Raw genomic sequence first — 20,746 nt, 5'->3', positions numbered from 1 at the left:
TCCAGGGCCTGTGCTGTTGGATAAATGCTAAACTGAGCCTTTGGGTTAGGGTATTATGCAAACATGCAGGTATGGTTATAGGATTGTCTTCGTAACTTCAGGTACTTGCCACCTAATCAGTTGAATCCATAAATTGAGACATTGTGCTGGGGCCAGCAGCTTACGGCCATACCACCCTGAGCACGCCCGACCTCGTCTGATCTCGGAAGCTAAGCAGGGCTGGGCTTGGTTAGTACTTGGATGGGAGACTTCCTTGGAATACCTAGTGCTGTAAGCCTTTCATTTTCATGTCATTGAACCGCTTTTGATCCAGAGAAGGGGTGTATTAAAAGACCAAAAGCAGCTGCCCATTAATGAGGGCACATTAACGACATTGCTTTTGGCTGTTTTCCAATGTCTTGTGCTGCTAGCTGATGCCACTTACACCACACCAGGGCCAGAGTGACCGGCTGGGGCCACTTACACCACATCAGGGCCTGTGGTTGCTGGCTGAGGCCACTTACACCACACCAGGGCCTGTGGCTGCTGGCTGAGGCCACCTACACCACACCAGGGCCTTACTTGCTATTGAGGCCAATTACACCACACCAGGGTCTGTGGCTCTTGCTCAGGCCACTTACACCACACCAGGGCCTGTGGCTGCTGGATGAGGCGACTTACACCACACCAAGGCCTGTGGCTGCTGGATGAGGCCACTTACACAACACCAGGGCCTTAGTTGCTATTGAGGCCACTTACACCACACCAGGGCCTGTGGCTCTGGCTGAGGCCACTTACACCACACCACGGCCTTATTTGCTTCTGAGGCCACTTACACCACACCAGGGCCTGTGGCTCTGGCTGAGGCCACTTACACCACACCAGGGCCTGTGGCTCTTGCTCAGGCCACTTACACCACACCAGGGCCTGTGGCTCTTGCTCAGGCCACTCATATCACACCAGGCCCTGCGCTTCTGGCCGAGGCCATCTTCACCAAACCAGGCCCTGTGCTGCTAGCTGTGACCATGTACAACACACCAGGCCCTGTTCTTGTTCCTGAGGCCATCTTCAACAATCCAGGGCCTGTGCTGTTGGATAAATGCTAAACTGAGCCTTTGGGTTAGGGTATTATGCAAACATGCAGGTATGGTTATAGGATTGTCTTCGTAACTCCAGGTACTTGCCACCTAATCACTTGAATCCATAAATTGAGACATTGTGCTGTGGCCAGCAGCTTAGGGCCATACCACCCTGAGCATGCCCGACCACGTCTGATCTCGGAAGCTAAGCAGGGCTGTTCTTGGTTAGTACTTGGATGGGAGACTTCCTTGGAATACCAGGTGCTGTAAGCCTTTCATTTTCATGTCTTTGAACCGCTTTTGATCCAGAGAAGGGGTGTATTAAAAGACCAAAAGCAGCTGCCCATTAATGAGGGCACATTAACGACATTGCTTTTGGCTGTTTTCCAATGTCTTGTGCTGCTAGCTGATGCCACCTACACCACACCAGGGCCTGAGTGACCGGCTGGGGCCACTTACACCACATCAGGGCCTGTGGCTGCTGGCTGAGGCCACTTACACCACACCAGGGCCTGTGGCTGCTGGCTGAGGCCACTTACACCACACCAGGGCATTAGTTGCTATTGAGGCCAATTACACCACACCAGGGTCTGTGGCTCTTGCTCAGGCCACTTACACCACACCAGGGCCTGTGGCACTGGCTGAGGCCACTTACACCACACCAGGGCCTGTGGCTGCTGGCTGAGGCCACTTACACCACACCAGGGCCTGTGGCTGCTGGCTGAGGCCACTTACACCACACCAGGGCCTGTGGCTGCTGGCTGAGGGCACTTACACCACACCAGTGCCTGTGGCTTCTGGCTGAGGCCACTTACACCACACCAGTGCCTGTGGCTCTTGCTCATGCCACTTACACCACACCAGGGCCTGTGGCTGCTGGCTGAGGGCACTTACACCACACCAGTGCCTGTGGCTGCTGGCTGAGGCCACTTACACCACACCAGGGCATTAGTTGCTATTGAGGCCACTTACACCACACCAGGGCCTGTGGCTGCTGGCTGAGGCCACATACACAACACCAGGGCCTTAGTTGCTATTGAGGCCAATTACACCACACCAGGGCCTGTGGCACTGGCTGAGGTCACTTACACCACACCAGGGCCTGTGGCTGCTGGCTGAGGCCACTTACACCACACAAGGGCCTGTGGCTGCTGGCTGAGGCCACCCACACCACACCAGGGCCTGTGGCTGCTGGCTGAGGCCACTTACACCACACCAGGGCCTGTGGCTCTTGCTCAGGCCACTCATATCACACCAGACCCTGTGCTTCTGGCCGAGGCCATCTTCACCAAACCAGGCCCTGTGCTGCTTGCTGTGGCCATGTACAACACACCAGGCCCTGTGCTGGTTCCTGAGGCCATCTTCAACAATCCAGGGCCTGTGCTGTTAGATAAATGCCAAACTGAGCCTTTGGGTTAGGGTATTATGCAAACATGCAGGTATGGTTATAGGATTGTCTTCGTAACTTCAGGTACTTGCCACCTAATCAGTTGAATCCATAAATTGAGACATTGTGCTGGGGCCAGCAGCTTACGGCCATACCACCCTGAGCACGCCCGACCTCGTCTGATCTCGGAAGCTAAGAAGGGCTGGGCTTGGTTAGTACTTGGATGGGAGACTGCCTGGGAATACCTGGTGCTGTAAGCCTTTCATTTTCATGTCATTGAACCGCTTTTGATCCAGAGAAGGGGTGTATTAAAAGACCAAAAGCAGCTGCCCATTAATGAGGGCACATTAACGACACTGCTTTTGGCTGTTTTCCAATGTCTTGTGCTGCTAGCTGATGCCACCTACACCACACCAGGGCCTGAGTGACCGGCTGGGGCCACTTACACCACATCAGGGCCTGTGGCTCTGGCTGAGGCCACTTACACCACACCAGGGCCTGTGGCTCTGGCTGAGGCCACTTACACCACATCAGGGCCTGTGGCTGCTGGATGAGGCGACTTACACCACACCAAGGGCCTGTGGCTGCTGGCTGAGGCCACCCACACCACACCAGGGCCTGTGGCTGCTGGCTGAGGCCACTTACACCACACCAGGGCCTGTGGCTCTTGCTCAGGCCACTCATATCACACCAGACCCTGTGGCTCTGGCTGAGGCAACTTACACCACACCAGGGCCTGTGGCTCTGGCTGAGGCCACTTACACCACATCAGGGCCTGTGGCTGCTGGATGAGGCGACTTACACCACACCAAGGGCCTGTGGCTGCTGGCTGAGGCCACCCACACCACACCAGGGCCTGTGGCTGCTGGCTGAGGCCACTTACACCACACCAAGGGCCTGTGGCTGCTGGCTGAGGCCACATACACAACACCACGGCCTTATTTGCTTCTGAGGCCACTTACACCACACCAGGGCCTGTGGCTGCTGGCTGAGGTCACATACACCACACCAGGGCCTTAGTTGCTATTGAGGCCAATTACACCACACCAGGGCCTGTTGCTCTTGCTCAGGCCACTTACACCACACCAGGGCCTGTGGCTCTTGCTCAGGCCACTTACTCCACACCAGGGCCTGTGGCTCTTGCTCAGGCCACTCATATCACACCAGGCCCTGTGCTTCTGGCCGAGGCCATCTTCACCAAACCAGGCCCTGTGCTGCTAGCTGTGGCCATGTACAACACACCAGGCCCTGTTCTGGTTCCTGAGGCCATCTTCAACAATCCAGGGCCTGTGCTGTTGGATAAATGCTAAACTGAGCCTTTGGGTTAGGGTATTATGCAAACATGCAGGTATGGTTATAGGATTGTCTTCGTAACTTCAGGTACTTGCCACCTAATCAGTTGAATCCATAAATTGAGACATTGTGCTGGGGCCAGCAGCTTACGGCCATACCACCCTGAGCACGCCCGACCTCGTCTGATCTCGGAAGCTAAGCAGGGCTGGGCTTGGTTAGTACTTGGATGGGAGACTTCCTTGGAATACCTGGTGCTGTAAGCCTTTCATTTTCATGTCATTGAACCGCTTTTGATCCAGAGAAGGGGTGTATTAAAAGACCAAAAGCAGCTGCCCATTAATGAGGGCACATTAACGACATTGCTTTTGGCTGTTTTCCAATGTCTTGTGCTGCTAGCTGATGCCACTTACACCACACCAGGGCCTGAGTGACCGGCTGGGGCCACTTACACCACATCAGGGCCTGTGGTTGCTGGCTGAGGCCACTTACACCACACCAGGGCCTGTGGCTGCTGGCTGAGGCCACCTACACCACACCAGGGCCTTACTTGCTATTGAGGCCAATTACACCACACCAGGGTCTATGGCTCTTGCTCAGGCCACTTTTACCACACCAGGGCCTGTGGCTGCTGGATGAGGCGACTTACACCACACCAAGGCCTGTGGCTGCTGGATGAGGCCACTTACACCACACCAGGGCCTTAGTTGCTATTGAGGCCACTTACACCACACCAGGGCCTGTGGCTCTGGCTGAGGCCACTTACACCACACCACGGCCTTATTTGCTTCTGAGGCCACTTACACCACACCAGGGCCTGTGGCTCTGGCTGAGGCCACTTACACCACACCAGGGCCTGTGGCTCTTGCTCAGGCCACTTACTCCACACCAGGGCCTGTGGCTCTTGCTCAGGCCACTCCTATCACACCAGGCCCTGTGGCTGCTGGCCGAGGCCACTTACACCACACCAGGGCATTAGTTGCTATTGAGGCCACTTACACCACACCAGGGCCTGTGGCTGCTGGCTGAGGCCACCTACACCACACCAGGGCATTAGTTGCTATTGAGGCCAATTACACCACACCAGGGTCTGTGGCTCTTGCTCAGGCCACTTACACCACACCAGGGCCTGTGGCACTGGCTGAGGCCACTTACACCACACCAGGGCCTGTGGCTGCTGGCTGAGGCCACTTACACCACACCAGTGCCTGTGGCTTCTGGCTGAGGCCACTTACACCACACCAGGGCCTGTGGCTGCTGGCTGAGGCCACTTACACCACACCAGTGCCTGTGGCTTCTGGCTGAGGCGACTTAGACCACACCAGGGCCTGTGGCTCTTGCTCAGGCCACTCACATCACACCAGGCCCTGCGCTTCTGGCCGAGGCCATCTTCACCAAACCAGGCCCTGTGCTGCTAGCTGTGGCCATGTACAACACACCAGGCCCTGTGCTGGTTCCTGAGGCCATCTTCAACAATCCAGGGCCTGTGCTGTTAGATAAATGCTAAACTGAGCCTTTGGGTTAGGGTATTATGCAAACATGCAGGTATGGTTAAAGGATTGTCTTCGTAACTTCAGGTACTTGCCACCTAATCAGTTGAATCCATAAATTGAGACATTTTGCTGGGGCCAGCAGCTTACGGCCATACCACCCTGAGCACGCCCGAACTCGTCTGATCTCGGAAGCTAAGCAGGGCTGGGCTTGGTTAGAACTTGGATGGGAGACTACCTGGGAATACCTGGTGCTGTAAGCCTTTCATTTTCATGTCATTGAACCGCTTTTGATCCAGAGAAGGGGTGTATTAAAAGACCAAAAGCAGCTGCCCATTAATGAGGGCACATTAACGACATTGCTTTTGGCTGTTTTCCAATGTCTTGTGCTGCTAGCTGATGCCACCTACACCACACCAGGGCCTGAGTGACCGGCTGGGGCCACTTACACCACATCAGGGCCTGTGGCTGCTGGCTGAGGCCACTTACACCACACCAGGGCCTGTGGCTGCTGGCTGAGGCCACTTACACCACACCAGGGCCTGTGGCTGCTGGCTGAGGCCACTTACACCACACCAGGGCATTAGTTGCTATTGAGGCCACTTACACCACACCAGGGCCTGTGGCTGCTGGCTGAGGCCACCTACACCACACCAGGGCATTAGTTGCTATTGAGGCCAATTACACCACACCAGGGTCTGTGGCTCTTGCTCAGGCCACTTACACCACACCAGGGCCTGTGGCACTGGCTGAGGCCACTTACACCACACCAGGGCCTGTGGCTCTGGCTGAGGCCACTTACACCACACCAGGGCCTGTGGCTGCTGGCTGAGGCCACTTACACCACACCAGGGCCTGTGGCTGCTGGCTGAGGCCACTTACACCACACCAGTGCCTGTGGCTTCTGGCTGAGGCCACTTACACCACACCAGGGCCTTAGTTGCTATTGAGGCCAATTACACCACACCAGGGTCTGTGGCTCTTGCTCAGGCCACTTACACCACACCAGGGCCTGTGGCACTGGCTGAGGCCACTTACACCACACCAGGGCCTGTGGCTGCTGGCTGAGGCCACTTACACCACACCAGTGCCTGTGGCTGCTGGCTGAGGCCACTTACACCACACCAGGGCATTAGTTGCTATTGAGGCCCCTTACACCACACCAGGGCCTGTGGCACTGGTTGAGGCCACTTACACCACACCAGGGCCTGTGGCTGCTGGCTGAGGCCACCTACACCACACCAGGGCATTAGTTGCTATTGAAGCCAATTACACCACACCAGGGTCTGTGACTCTTGCTCAGGCCACTTACACCACACCAGGGCCTGTGGCACTGGCTGAGGCCACTTACACCACACCAGGGCCTGTGGCTGCTGGCTGAGGCCACTTACACCACACCAGGGCCTGTGGCTGCTGGCTGAGGTCACTTACACCACACCAGGGCCTGTGGCTGCTGGCTGAGGGCACTTACACCACACCAGTGCCTGTGGCTTCTGGCTGAGGCCACTTACACCACACCAGGGCCTGTGGCAGCTGGCTCAGGCCACTTACACCACACCAGGGCCTGTGGCTGCTGGCTGAGGCCACTTACACCACACCAGGGCCTGTGGCTGCTGGCTGAGGCCACTTACACCACACCAGTGCCTGTGGCTGCTGGCTGAGGCCACTTACACCACACCAGGGCATTAGTTGCTATTGAGGCCCCTTACACCACACCAGGGCCTGTGGCACTGGCTGAGGCCACTTACACCACACCAGGGCCTGTGGCTGCTGGCTGAGGCCACCTACACCTCACCAGGGCATTAGTTGCTATTGAGGCCAATTACACCACACCAGGGTCTGTGGCTCTTGCTCAGGCCACTTACACCACACCAGGGCCTGTGGCACTGGCTGAGGCCACTTACACCACACCAGGGCCTGTGGCTCTGGCTGAGGCCACTTACACCACACCAGGGCCTGTGGCTGCTGGCTGAGGCCACTTACACCACACCAGTGCCTGTGGCTTCTGGCTGAGGCCACTTACACCACACCAGGGCCTGTGGCTCTTGCTCAGGCCACTCACATCACACCAGGCCCTGCGCTTCTGGCCGAGGCCATCTTCACCAAACCAGGCCCTGTGCTGCTAGCTGTGGCCATGTACAACACACCAGAACCTGTGCTGGTTCCTGAGGCCATCTTCAACAATCCAGGGCCTGTGCTGTTAGATAAATGCTAAACTGAGCCTTTGGGTTAGGGTATTATGCAAACATGCAGGTATGGTTAAAGGATTGTCTTCGTAACTTCAGGTACTTGCCACCTAATCAGTTGAATCCATAAATTGAGACATTGTGCTGGGGCCAGCAGCTTACGGCCATACCACCCTGAGCACGCCCGACCTCGTCTGATCTCGGAAGCTAAGCAGGGCTGGGCTTGGTTAGTACTTGGATGGGAGACTGCCTGGGAATACCTGGTGCTGTAAGCCTTTCATTTTCATGTCATTGAATCGCTTTTGATCCAGAGAAGGGGTGTATTAAAAGACCAAAAGCAGCTGCCCATTAATGAGGGCACATTAACGACATTGCTTTTGGCTGTTTTCCAATGTCTTGTGCTGCTAGCTGATGCCACCTACACCACACCAGGGCCTGAGTGACCGGCTGGGGCCACTTACACCACATCAGGGCCTGTGGCTGCTGGCTGAGGCCACTTACACCACACCAGGGCCTGTGGCTGCTGGCTGAGGCCACTTACACCACACCAGGGCCTGTGGCTGCTGGCTGAGGCCACCTACACCACACCAGGGCCTTAGTTGCTATTGAGGCCAATTACACCACACCAGGGTCTGTGGCTCTTGCTCAGGCCACTTACACCACACCAGGGCCTGTGGCTGCTGGCTGAGGCCACTTACACCACACCAGGGCATTAGTTGCTATTGAGGCCACTTACACCACACCAGGGCCTGTGGCTGCTGGCTGAGGCCACTTACACCACACCAGGGCCTGTGGCTCTGGCTGAGGCCACTTACACCACACCAGGGCCTGTGGCTGCTGGCTGAGGCCACTTACACCACACCAGGGCCTGTGGCTGCTGGCTGAGGCCACTTACACCACACCAGTGCCTGTGGCTTCTGGCTGAGGCCACTTACACCACACCAGGGCCTGTGGCTCTTGCTCAGGCCACTCACATCACACCAGGCCCTGCGCTTCTGGCCGAGGCCATCTTCACCAAACCAGGCCCTGTGCTGCTAGCTGTGGCCATGTACAACACACCAGGCCCTGTGCTGGTTCCTGAGGCCATCTTCAACAATCCATGGCCTGTGCTGTTAGATAAATGCTAAACTGAGCCTTTGGGTTAGGGTATTATGCAAACATGCAGGTATGGTTAAAGGATTGTCTTCGTAACTTCAGGTACTTGCCACCTAATCAGTTGAATCCATAAATTGAGACATTGTGCTGGGGCCAGCAGCTTACGGCCATACCACCCTGAGCACGCCCGACCTCGTCTGATCTCGGAAGCTAAGCAGGGCTGGGCTTGGTTAGTACTTGGATGGGAGACTACCTGGGAATACCTGGTGCTGTAAGCCTTTCATTTTCATGTCATTGAACCGCTTTTGATCCAGAGAAGGGGTGTATTAAAAGACCAAAAGCAGCTGCCCATTAATGAGGGCACATTAACGACATTGCTTTTGGCTGTTTTCCAATGTCTTGTGCTGCTAGCTGATGCCACCGACACCACACCAGGGCCTGAGTGACCGGCTGGGGCCACTTACACCACATCAGGGCCTGTGGCTGCTGGCTGAGGCCACTTACACCACACCAGGGCCTGTGGCTGCTGGCTGAGGCCACTTACACCACACCAGGGCATTAGTTGCTATTGAGGCCAATTACACCACACCAGGGTCTGTGGCTCTTGCTCAGGCCACTTACACCACACCAGGGCCTGTGGCACTGGCTGAGGCCACTTACACCACACCAGGGCCTGTGGCTGCTGGCTGAGGCCACCTACACCACACCAGGGCATTAGTTGCTATTGAGGCCAATTACACCACACCAGGGTCTGTGACTCTTGCTCAGGCCACTTACACCACACCAGGGCCTGTGGCACTGGCTGAGGCCACTTACACCACACCAGGGCCTGTGGCTGCTGGCTGAGGCCACTTACACCACACCAGGGCCTGTGGCTGCTGGCTGAGGTCACTTACACCACACCAGGGCCTGTGGCTGCTGGCTGAGGGCACTTACACCACACCAGTGCCTGTGGCTTCTGGCTGAGGCCACTTACACCACACCAGGGCCTGTGGCTCTTGCTCAGGCCACTTACACCACACCAAGGCCTGTGGCTGCTGGCTGAGGCCACTTACACCACACCAGGGCCTGTGGCTCTTGCTCAGGCCACTTACACCACACCAGGGCCTGTGGCACTGGCTGAGGCCACTTACACCACACCAGGGCCTGTGGCTGCTGGCTGAGGCCACCTACACCACACCAGGGCATTAGTTGCTATTGAGGCCAATTACACCACACCAGGGTCTGTGACTCTTGCTCAGGCCACTTACACCACACCAGGGCCTGTGGCACTGGCTGAGGCCACTTACACCACACAAGGGCCTGTGGCTGCTGGCTGAGGCCACTTACACCACACCAGGGCCTGTGGCTGCTGGCTGAGGTCACTTACACCACACCAGGGCCTGTGGCTGCTGGCTGAGGGCACTTACACCACACCAGTGCCTGTGGCTTCTGGCTGAGGCCACTTACACCACACCAGGGCCTGTGGCTGCTGGCTCAGGCCACTTACACCACACCAGGGCCTGTGGCTGCTGGCTGAGGCCACTTACACCACACCAGGGCCTGTGGCTGCTGGCTGAGGCCACTTACACCACACCAGTGCCTGTGGCTGCTGGCTGAGGCCACTTACACCACACCAGGGCATTAGTTGCTATTGAGGCCCCTTACACCACACCAGGGCCTGTGGCACTGGCTGAGGCCACTTACACCACACCAGGGCCTGTGGCTGCTGGCTGAGGCCACATACACCACAACAGGGCATTAGTTGCTATTGAGGCCAATTACACCACACCAGGGTCTGTGGCTCTTGCTCAGGCCACTTACACCACACCAGGGCCTGTGGCTGCTGGCTGAGGCCACTTACACCACACCAGGGCCTGTGGCTGCTGGCTGAGGCCACTTACACCACACCAGGGCATTAGTTGCTATTGAGGCCACTTACACCACACCAGGGCCTGTGGCTGCTGGCTGAGGCCACTTACACCACACCAGGGCATAAGTTGCTATTGAGGCCAATTACACCACACCAGGGTCTTTGGCTCTTGCTCAGGCCACTTACACCACACCAGGGCCTGTGGCACTGGCTGAGGTCACTTACACCACACCAGTGCCTGTGGCTGCTGGCTGAGGGCACTTACACCACACCAGTGCCTGTGGCTTCTGGCTGAGGCCACTTACACCACACCAGGGCCTGTGGCTGCTGGCTCAGGCCACTTACACCACACCAGGGCCTGTGGCTGCTGGCTGAGGCCACTTACACCACACCAGGGCCTGTGGCTGCTGGCTGAGGCCACTTACACCACACCAGTGCCTGTGGCTGCTGGCTGAGGCCACTTACACCACACCAGGGCATTAGTTGCTATTGAGGCCCCTTACACCACACCAGGGCCTGTGGCACTGGCTGAGGCCACTTACACCACACCAGGGCCTGTGGCTGCTGGCTGAGGCCACATACACCACAACAGGGCATTAGTTGCAATTGAGGCCAATTACACCACACCAGGGTCTGTGGCTTTTGCTCAGGCCACTTACACCACACCAGGGCCTGTGGCACTGGCTGAGGCCACTTACACTACACCAGGGCCTGTGGCTCTGGCTGAGGCCACTTACACCACACCAGGGCCTGTGGCTGCTGGCTGAGGCCACTTACACCACACCAGGGCCTGTGGCTGCTGGCTGAGGCCACTTACACCACACCAGGGCCTGTGGCTGCTGGCTGAGGCCACTTACACCACACCAGGGCCTGTGGCTGCTGGCTGAGGCCACTTACACCACACCAGTGCCTGTGGCTTCTGGCTGAGGCCACTTACACCACACCAGGGCCTGTGGCTCTTGCTCAGGCCACTCACATCACACCAGGCCCTGCGCTTCTGGCCGAGGCCATCTTCACCAAACCAGGCCCTGTGCTGCTAGCTGTGGCCATGTACAACACACCAGGCCCTGTGCTGGTTCCTGAGGCCATCTTCAACAATCCAGGGCCTGTGCTGTTAGATAAATGCTAAACTGAGCCCTTGGGTTAGGGTATTATGCAAACATGCAGGTATGGTTAAAGGATTGTCTTCGTAACTTCAGGTACTTGCCACCTAATCAGTTGAATCCATAAATTGAGACATTGTGCTGGGGCCAGCAGCTTACGGCCATACCACCCTGAGCATGACCGACCTCGTCTGATCTCGGAAGCTAAGCAGGGCTGGGCTTGGTTAGTACTTGGATGGGAGACTACCTGGGAATACCTGGTGCTGTAAGCCTTTGATTTTCATGTCATTGAACCGCTTTTGATCCAGAGAAGGGGTGTATTAAAAGACCAAAAGCAGCTGCCCATTAATGAGGGCACATTAACGACATTGATTTTGGCTCTTTTCCAATGTCTTGTGCTGCTAGCTGATGCCACCTACACCACACCAGGGCCTGAGTGACCGGCTGGGGCCACTTACACCACATCAGGGCCTGTGGCTGCTGGCTGAGGCCACCTACACCACACCAGGGCATTAGTTGCTATTGAGGCCAATTACACCACACCAGGGTCTGTGACTCTTGCTCAGGCCACTTACACCACACCAGGGCCTGTGGCACTGGCTGAGGCCACTTACACCACACCAGGGCCTGTGGCTGCTGGCTGAGGCCACTTACACCACACCAGGGCCTGTGGCTGCTGGCTGAGGTCACTTACACCACACCAGGGCCTGTGGCTGCTGGCTGAGGGCACTTACACCACACCAGTGCCTGTGGCTTCTGGCTGAGGCCACTTACACCACACCAGGGCCTGTGGCTCTTGCTCAGGCCACTTACACCACACCAGGGCCTGTGGCTGCTGGCTGAGGCCACTTACACCACACCAGGGCCTGTGGCTCTTGCTCAGGCCACTTACACCACACCAGGGCCTGTGGCACTGGCTGAGGCCACTTACACCACACCAGGGCCTGTGGCTGCTGGCTGAGGCCACCTACACCACACCAGGGCATTAGTTGCTATTGAGGCCAATTACACCACACCAGGGTCTGTGACTCTTGCTCAGGCCACTTACACCACACCAGGGCCTGTGGCACTGGCTGAGGCCACTTACACCACACCAGGGCCTGTGGCTGCTGGCTGAGGCCACTTACACCACACCAGGGCCTGTGGCTGCTGGCTGAGGTCACTTACACCACACCAGGGCCTGTGGCTGCTGGCTGAGGGCACTTACACCACACCAGGGCCTGTGGCTTCTGGCTGAGGCCACTTACACCACACCAGGGCCTGTGGCTGCTGGCTCAGGCCACTTACACCACACCAGGGCCTGTGGCTGCTGGCTGAGGCCACTTACACCACACCAGGGCCTGTGGCTGCTGGCTGAGGCCACTTACACCACACCAGTGCCAGTGGCTGCTGGCTGAGGCCACTTACACCACACCAGGGCATTAGTTGCTATTGAGGCCCCTTACACCACACCAGGGCCTGTGGCACTGGCTGAGGCCACTTACACCACACCAGGGCCTGTGGCACTGGCTGAGGCCACTTACACCACAGCAGTGCCTGTGGCTGTTGGCTGAGGCCACTTACACCACACCAGGGCATTAGTTGCTATTGAGGCCCCTTACACCACACCAGGGCCTGTGGCACTGGCTGAGGCCACTTACACCACACCAGGGCCTGTGGCTGCTGGCTGAGGCCACCTACACCACACCAGGGCATTAGTTGCTATTGAGGCCAATTACACCACACCAGGGTCGGTGGCTCTTGCTCAGGCCACTTACACCACACCAGGGCCTGTGGCACTGGCTGAAGTCACTTACACCACACCAGGGCCTGTGGCTGCTGGCTGAGGCCACTTACACCACACCAGTGCCTGTGGCTTCTGGCTGAGGCCACTTACACCACACCACGGCCTTATTTGCTTCTGAGGCCACTTACACCACACCAGGGCCTGTGGCTCTGGATGAGGCCACTTACACCACACCAGGGCCTGTGGCTGCTGGCTGAGGCCACTTACACCACACCAGTGCCTGTGGCTTCTGGCTGAGGCGACTTACACCACACCAAGGCCTGTGGCTGCTGGCTGAGGCCACTTACACCACACCAGGGTCTGTGGCTCTTGCTCAGGCCACTTACACCACACCAGGGCCTGTGGCTCCTGGCTGAGGCCACATACACCACAATACGGCCTTATTTGCTTCTCAGGCCACTTACACCACACCAGGGCCTGTGGCTGCTGGCTGAGGCCACATACACCACACCAGGGCCTTAGTTGCTATTGAGGCCAATTACACCACACCAGGGCCTGTGGCTCTTGCTCAGGCCACTTACACCACACCAGGGCCTGTGGCTCTTGCTCAGGCCACTTACTCCACACCAGGGCCTGTGGCTCTTGCTCAGGCCACTTACACCACACCAGGGCCTGTGGCTGCTGGCTGAGGCCACCTACACCACACCAGGGCCTTAGTTGCTATTGAGGCCAATTACACCACATCAGGGTCTGTGGCTCTGGCTGAGGCCACTTACACCACACCAGGGCCTGTGGCTGCTAGCTGATGCCACCTACACAACACCAGGGCCTAAGTGACCGGCTGGGGCCACTTACACCACATCAGGGCCTGTGGCTCTGGCTGAGGCCACTTACACCACACCAAGGCCTGTGGCTGCTGGCTGAGGCCACCTACACCACACCAGGGCCTTAGTTGCTATTGAGGCCAATTACACCACACCAGGGTCTGTGGCTCTTGCTCAGGCCACTTACACCACACCAGGGCCTGTGGCTGCTGGCTGAGGCCACTTACACCACACAAGGGCCTGTGGCTGCTGGCTGAGGCCACCTACACCACACCAGGGCCTGTGGCTGCTGGCTGAGACCACTTACACCACACCAGGGCCTGTGGCTCTTGCTCAGGCCACTTACACCACACCAGGGCCTGTGGCTCTTGCTCAGGCCACTCATATCACACCAGGCCCTGTGCTTCTGGCCGAGGCCATCTTCACCAAACCAGGCCCTGTGCTTCTTGCTGTGGCCATGTACAACACACCAGGCCCTGTGCTTGTTCCTGAGGCCATCTTCAACAATCCAGGGCCTGTGCTGTTAGATAAATGCTAAACTGAGCCTTTGGGTTAGGGTATTATGCAAACATGCAGGTATGGTTAAAGGATTGTCTTCGTAACTTCAGGTACTTGCCACCTAATCAGTTGAATCCATAAATTGAGACATTGTGCTGGGGCCAGCAGCTTACGGCCATACCACCCTGAGCACGCCCGACCTCGTCTGATCTCGGAAGATAAGCATGGCTGGGCTTGGTTAGTACTTGGATGGGAGACTACCTGGGAATACCTGGTGCTGTAAGCCTTTCTTTTTCATGTCATTGAACCGCTTTTGATCCAGAGAAGGGGTGTATTAAAAGACCAAAAGAAGCTGCCCATTAATGAGGGCACATTAACGACACTGCTTTTGGCTGTTTTCCAATGTCTTGTGCTGCTAGCTGATGCCACCTACACCACACCAGGGCCTGAGTGACCGGCTGGGGCCACTTACACCACATCAGGGCCTGTGGCTGCTGGCTGAGGCCACTTACACCACACCAGGGCCTGTGGCTGCTGGCTGAGGCCACTTACACCACACCAGGGCATTAGTTGCTATTGAGGCCAATTACACCACACCAGGGTCTGTGGCTCTTGCTCAGGCCACTTACACCACACCAGGGCCTGTGGCACTGGCTGAGGCCACTTACACCACACCAGGGCCTGTGGCTGCTGGCTGAGGCCACTTACACCACACCAGGGCCTGTGGCTGCTGGATGAGGCGACTTACACCACACCAAGGCCTGTGGCTGCTGGCTGAGGCCACTTACACCACACCAGGGCCTTAGTTGCTATTGAGGCCACTTACACCACACCAGGGCCTGTGGCTGCTGGCTGTGGCCATGTACACCACACCAGGGCCTGTGGCTGCTGGCTGAGGCCACATACACCACACCAGGGCCTTAGTTGCTATTGAGGCCAATTACACCACACCAGGGCCTGTGGCACTGGCTGAGGCCACTTACACCACACCAGGGCCTGTGGCTGCTGGCTGAGGCCACTTACACCACACCAGGGCCTGTGGCTGCTGGCTGAGGCCACTTACACCACACCAGGGCCTGTGGCTCTTGCTCAGGCCACTCATATCACACCAGACCCTGTGCTTCTGGCCGAGGCCATCTTCACCCAACCAGGCCCTGTGCTGCTAGCTGTGGCCATGTACAACACACCAGGCCCTGTGCTGGTTCCAGAAGCCATCTTCAACAATCCAGGGCCTGTGCTGTTGGATAAATGCCAAACTGAGCCTTTGGGTTAGGGTATTATGCAAACATGCAGTTATGGTTATAGGATTGTCTTCGTAACTTCAGGTACTTGCCACCTAATCACTTGAATCCATAAATTGAGACATTGTGCTGGGGCCAGCAGCTTACGGCCATACCACCCTGAGCACGCCCGACCTCGTCTGATCTCGGAAGCTAAGCAGGGCTGGGCTTGGTTAGTACTTGGATGGGAGACTGCCTGGGAATACCTGGTGCTGTAAGCCTTTCATTTTCATGTCATTGAACTGCTTTTGATCCAGAGAAGGGGTGTATTAAAAGACCAAAAGCAGCTGCCCATTAATGAGGGCACATTAACGACACTGCTTTTGGCTTTTTTCCAATGTCTTGTGCTGCTAGCTGATGCCACCTACACCACACCAGGGCCTGAGTGACCGGCTGGGGCCACTTACACCACATCAGGGCCTGTGGCTCTGGCTGAGGCCACTTACACCACACCAGGGCCTGTGGCTGCTGGCTGAGGCCACTTACACCACACCAGGGCCTGTGGCTGCTGGCTGAGGCCACCTACACCACACCAGGGCATTAGTTGCTATTGAGGCCAATTACACCACACCAGGGTCTGTGGCTCTTGCTCAGGCCACTTACACCACACCAGGGCCTGTGGCACTGGCTGAGGCCACTTACACTACACCAGGGCCTGTGGTTCTGGCTGAGGCCACTTACACCACATCAGGGCCTGTGGCTGCTGGATGAGGCGACTTACACCACACCAAGGGCCTGTGGCTGCTGGCTGAGGCCACCCACACCACACCAGGGCCTGTGGCTGCTGGCTGAGGCCACTTACACCACACCAGGGCCTGTGGCTCTTGCTCAGGCCACTCATATCACACCAGACCCTGTGGCTCTGGCTGAGGCCACTTACACCACACCAGGGCCTGTGGCTCTGGCTGAGGCCACTTACACCACATCAGGGCCTGTGGCTGCTGGATGAGGCGACTTACACCACACCAAGGGCCTGTGGCTGCTGGCTGAGGCCACCTACACCACACCAGGGCCTGTGGCTGCTGGCTGAGGCCACTTACACCACACCAAGGGCCTGTGGCTGCTGGCTGAGGCCACATACACAACACCATGGCCTTTTTTGCTTCTGAGGCCACTTACACCACACCAGGGCCTGTGGCTGCTGGCTGAGGCCACATACACCACACCAGGGCCTTAGTTGCTATTGAGGCCAATTACACCACACCAGGGCCTGTTGCTCTTGCTCAGGCCACTTACACCACACCAGGGCCTGTGGCTCTTGCTCAGGCCACTTACTCCACACCAGGGCCTGTGGCTCTTGCTCAGGCCACTCATATCACACCAGGCCCTGTGCTTCTGGCCGAGGCCATCTTCACCAAACCAGGCCCTGTGCTGCTAGCTGTGGCCATGTACAACACACCAGGCCCTGTTCTGGTTCCTGAGGCCATCTTCAACAATCCAGGGCCTGTGCTGTTGGATAAATGCTAAACTGAGCCTTTGGGTTAGGGTATTATGCAAACATGCAGGTATGGTTATAGGATTGTCTTCGTAACTTCAGGTACTTGCCACCTAATCAGTTGAATCCATAAATTGAGACATTGTGCTGGGGCCAGCAGCTTACGGCCATACCACCCTGAGCACGCCCGACCTCGTCTGATCTCGGAAGCTAAGCAGGGCTGGGCTTGGTTAGTACTTGGATGGGAGACTTCCTTGGAATACCTAGTGCTGTAAGCCTTTCATTTTCATGTCATTGAACCGCTTTTGATCCAGAGAAGGGGTGTATTAAAAGACCAAAAGCAGCTGCCCATTAATGAGGGCACATTAACGACATTGCTTTTGGCTGTTTTCCAATGTCTTGTGCTGCTAGCTGATGCCACTTACACCACATCAGGGCCTGTGGTTGCTGGCTGAGGCCACTTACACCACACCAGGGCCTGTGGCTGCTGGCTGAGGCCACTTACACCACACCAGGGCCTGTGGCTGCTGGCTGAGGCCACCTACACCACACCAGGGCATTAGTTGCTATTGAGGCCAATTACACCACACCAGGGTCTGTGGCTCTTGCTCAGGCCACTTACACCACACCAGGGCCTGTGGCACTGGCTGAGGCCACTTACACTACACCAGGGCCTGTGGTTCTGGCTGAGGCCACTTACACCACATCAGGGCCTGTGGCTGCTGGATGAGGCGACTTACACCACACCAAGGGCCTGTGGCTGCTGGCTGAGGCCACCCACACCACACCAGGGCCTGTGGCTGCTGGCTGAGGCCACTTACACCACACCAGGGCCTGTGGCTCTTGCTCAGGCCACTCATATCACACCAGACCCTGTGGCTCTGGCTGAGGCCACTTACACCACACCAGGGCCTGTGGCTCTGGCTGAGGCCACTTACACCACATCAGGGCCTGTGGCTGCTGGATGAGGCGACTTACACCACACCAAGGGCCTGTGGCTGCTGGCTGAGGCCACCTACACCACACCAGGGCCTGTGGCTGCTGGCTGAGGCCACTTACACCACACCAAGGGCCTGTGGCTGCTGGCTGAGGCCACATACACAACACCATGGCCTTTTTTGCTTCTGAGGCCACTTACACCACACCAGGGCCTGTGGCTGCTGGCTGAGGCCACATACACCACACCAGGGCCTTAGTTGCTATTGAGGCCAATTACACCACACCAGGGTCTGTGGCTCTTGCTCAGGCCACTTTTACCACACCAGGGCCTGTGGCTGCTGGATGAGGCGACTTACACCACACCAAGGCCTGTGGCTGCTGGATGAGGCCACTTACACCACACCAGGGCCTTAGTTGCTATTGAGGCCACTTACACCACACCAGGGCCTGTGGCTCTGGCTGAGGCCACTTACACCACACCACGGCCTTATTTGCTTCTGAGGCCACTTACACCACACCAGGGCCTGTGGCTCTGGCTGAGGCCACTTACACCACACCAGGGCCTGTGGCTCTTGCTCAGGCCACTTACTCCACACCAGGGCCTGTGGCTCTTGCTCAGGCCACTCCTATCACACCAGGCCCTGTGGCTGCTGGCCGAGGCCACTTACACCACACCAGGGCATTAGTTGCTATTGAGGCCACTTACACCACACCAGGGCCTGTGGCTGCTGGCTGAGGCCACCTACACCACACCAGGGCATTAGTTGCTATTGAGGCCAATTACACCACACCAGGGTCTGTGGCTCTTGCTCAGGCCACTTACACCACACCAGGGCCTGTGGCACTGGCTGAGGCCACTTACACCACACCAGGGCCTGTGGCTGCTGGCTGAGGCCACTTACACCACACCAGTGCCTGTGGCTTCTGGCTGAGGCCACCTACACCACACCAGGGCCTGAGTGACCGGCTGGGGCCACTTACACCACATCAGGGCCTGTGGCTGCTGGCTGAGGCCACTTACACCACACCAGGGCCTGTGGCTGCTGGCTGAGGCCACTTACACCACACCAGGGCCTGTGGCTGCTGGCTGAGGCCACTTACACCACACCAGGGCCTGTGGCTGCTGGCTGAGGCCACTTACACCACACCAGGGCATTAGTTGCTATTGAGGCCACTTACACCACACCAGGGCCTGTGGCTGCTGGCTGAGGCCACCTACACCACACCAGGGCATTAGTTGCTATTGAGGCCAATTACACCACACCAGGGTCTGTGGCTCTTGCTCAGGCCACTTACACCACACCAGGGCCTGTGGCACTGGCTGAGGCCACTTACACCACACCAGGGCCTGTGGCTCTGGCTGAGGCCACTTACACCACACCAGGGCCTGTGGCTGCTGGCTGAGGCCACTTACACCACACCAGGGCCTGTGGCTGCTGGCTGAGGCCACTTACACCACACCAGTGCCTGTGGCTTCTGGCTGAGGCCACTTACACCACACCAGGGCCTTAGTTGCTATTGAGGCCAATTACACCACACCAGGGTCTGTGGCTCTTGCTCAGGCCACTTACACCACACCAGGGCCTGTGGCACTGGCTGAGGCCACTTACACCACACCAGGGCCTGTGGCTGCTGGCTGAGGCCACTTACACCACACCAGTGCCTGTGGCTGCTGGCTGAGGCCACTTACACCACACCAGGGCATTAGTTGCTATTGAGGCCCCTTACACCACACCAGGGCCTGTGGCACTGGTTGAGGCCACTTACACCACACCAGGGCCTGTGGCTGCTGGCTGAGGCCACCTACACCACACCAGGGCATTAGTTGCTATTGAAGCCAATTACACCACACCAGGGTCTGTGACTCTTGCTCAGGCCACTTACACCACACCAGGGCCTGTGGCACTGGCTGAGGCCACTTACACCACACCAGGGCCTGTGGCTGCTGGCTGAGGCCACTTACACCACACCAGGGCCTGTGGCTGCTGGCTGAGGTCACTTACACCACACCAGGGCCTGTGGCTGCTGGCTGAGGGCACTTACACCACACCAGTGCCTGTGGCTTCTGGCTGAGGCCACTTACACCACACCAGGGCCTGTGGCAGCTGGCTCAGGCCACTTACACCACACCAGGGCCTGTGGCTGCTGGCTGAGGCCACTTACACCACACCAGGGCCTGTGGCTGCTGGCTGAGGCCACTTACACCACACCAGTGCCTGTGGCTGCTGGCTGAGGCCACTTACACCACACCAGGGCATTAGTTGCTATTGAGGCCCCTTACACCACACCAGGGCCTGTGGCACTGGCTGAGGCCACTTACACCACACCAGGGCCTGTGGCTGCTGGCTGAGGCCACCTACACCTCACCAGGGCATTAGTTGCTATTGAGGCCAATTACACCACACCAGGGTCTGTGGCTCTTGCTCAGGCCACTTACACCACACCAGGGCCTGTGGCACTGGCTGAGGCCACTTACACCACACCAGGGCCTGTGGCTCTGGCTGAGGCCACTTACACCACACCAGGGCCTGTGGCTGCTGGCTGAGGCCACTTACACCACACCAGTGCCTGTGGCTTCTGGCT

The 20,746-nt window shown here is 57.7% G+C and overlaps 10 non-coding genes and 1 pseudogene across 10 annotated transcripts; all 11 read left to right on the top strand.

Annotated features, from left to right (window-relative positions):
• The first annotated feature begins 158 nt into the window (after positions 1 to 158).
• LOC145426598 (5S ribosomal RNA) lies at positions 159 to 277 on the top strand. The gene has a single exon (XR_013907308.1). It is a non-coding gene; the product is annotated as a 5S ribosomal RNA (ribosomal RNA).
• A 935-nt stretch (positions 278 to 1,212) lies between these two features.
• LOC145427429 (5S ribosomal RNA) lies at positions 1,213 to 1,331 on the top strand (annotated as a pseudogene).
• Positions 1,332 to 2,586: 1,255 nt separating this feature from the next.
• On the top strand, positions 2,587 to 2,705 carry LOC145427041 (5S ribosomal RNA). Its single transcript, XR_013907765.1, has one exon. It is a non-coding gene; the product is annotated as a 5S ribosomal RNA (ribosomal RNA).
• Positions 2,706 to 3,882: 1,177 nt separating this feature from the next.
• Positions 3,883 to 4,001, top strand: LOC145426759 (5S ribosomal RNA). Its single transcript, XR_013907475.1, has one exon. It is a non-coding gene; the product is annotated as a 5S ribosomal RNA (ribosomal RNA).
• Positions 4,002 to 5,369: 1,368 nt separating this feature from the next.
• Positions 5,370 to 5,488, top strand: LOC145427163 (5S ribosomal RNA). Its single transcript, XR_013907890.1, has one exon. It is a non-coding gene; the product is annotated as a 5S ribosomal RNA (ribosomal RNA).
• A 2,079-nt stretch (positions 5,489 to 7,567) lies between these two features.
• On the top strand, positions 7,568 to 7,686 carry LOC145426482 (5S ribosomal RNA). Its single transcript, XR_013907192.1, has one exon. It is a non-coding gene; the product is annotated as a 5S ribosomal RNA (ribosomal RNA).
• Positions 7,687 to 8,665: 979 nt separating this feature from the next.
• LOC145427721 (5S ribosomal RNA) lies at positions 8,666 to 8,784 on the top strand. The gene has a single exon (XR_013908263.1). It is a non-coding gene; the product is annotated as a 5S ribosomal RNA (ribosomal RNA).
• Positions 8,785 to 11,614: 2,830 nt separating this feature from the next.
• Positions 11,615 to 11,733, top strand: LOC145427170 (5S ribosomal RNA). Its single transcript, XR_013907898.1, has one exon. It is a non-coding gene; the product is annotated as a 5S ribosomal RNA (ribosomal RNA).
• Positions 11,734 to 14,676: 2,943 nt separating this feature from the next.
• Positions 14,677 to 14,795, top strand: LOC145427074 (5S ribosomal RNA). The gene has a single exon (XR_013907798.1). It is a non-coding gene; the product is annotated as a 5S ribosomal RNA (ribosomal RNA).
• Positions 14,796 to 15,891: 1,096 nt separating this feature from the next.
• Positions 15,892 to 16,010, top strand: LOC145426481 (5S ribosomal RNA). Its single transcript, XR_013907191.1, has one exon. It is a non-coding gene; the product is annotated as a 5S ribosomal RNA (ribosomal RNA).
• Positions 16,011 to 17,383: 1,373 nt separating this feature from the next.
• LOC145426597 (5S ribosomal RNA) lies at positions 17,384 to 17,502 on the top strand. Its single transcript, XR_013907307.1, has one exon. It is a non-coding gene; the product is annotated as a 5S ribosomal RNA (ribosomal RNA).
• Positions 17,503 to 20,746: the final 3,244 nt, after the last annotated feature.

Source organism: Astatotilapia calliptera, chromosome 3 (assembly GCF_964374335.1).
Source record: "Astatotilapia calliptera chromosome 3, fAstCal68.1, whole genome shotgun sequence".
In the NCBI taxonomy this organism is placed as follows: Eukaryota; Metazoa; Chordata; class Actinopteri; order Cichliformes; family Cichlidae; genus Astatotilapia; species Astatotilapia calliptera.
This window is presented reverse-complemented; position numbering and strand designations above follow the sequence as displayed.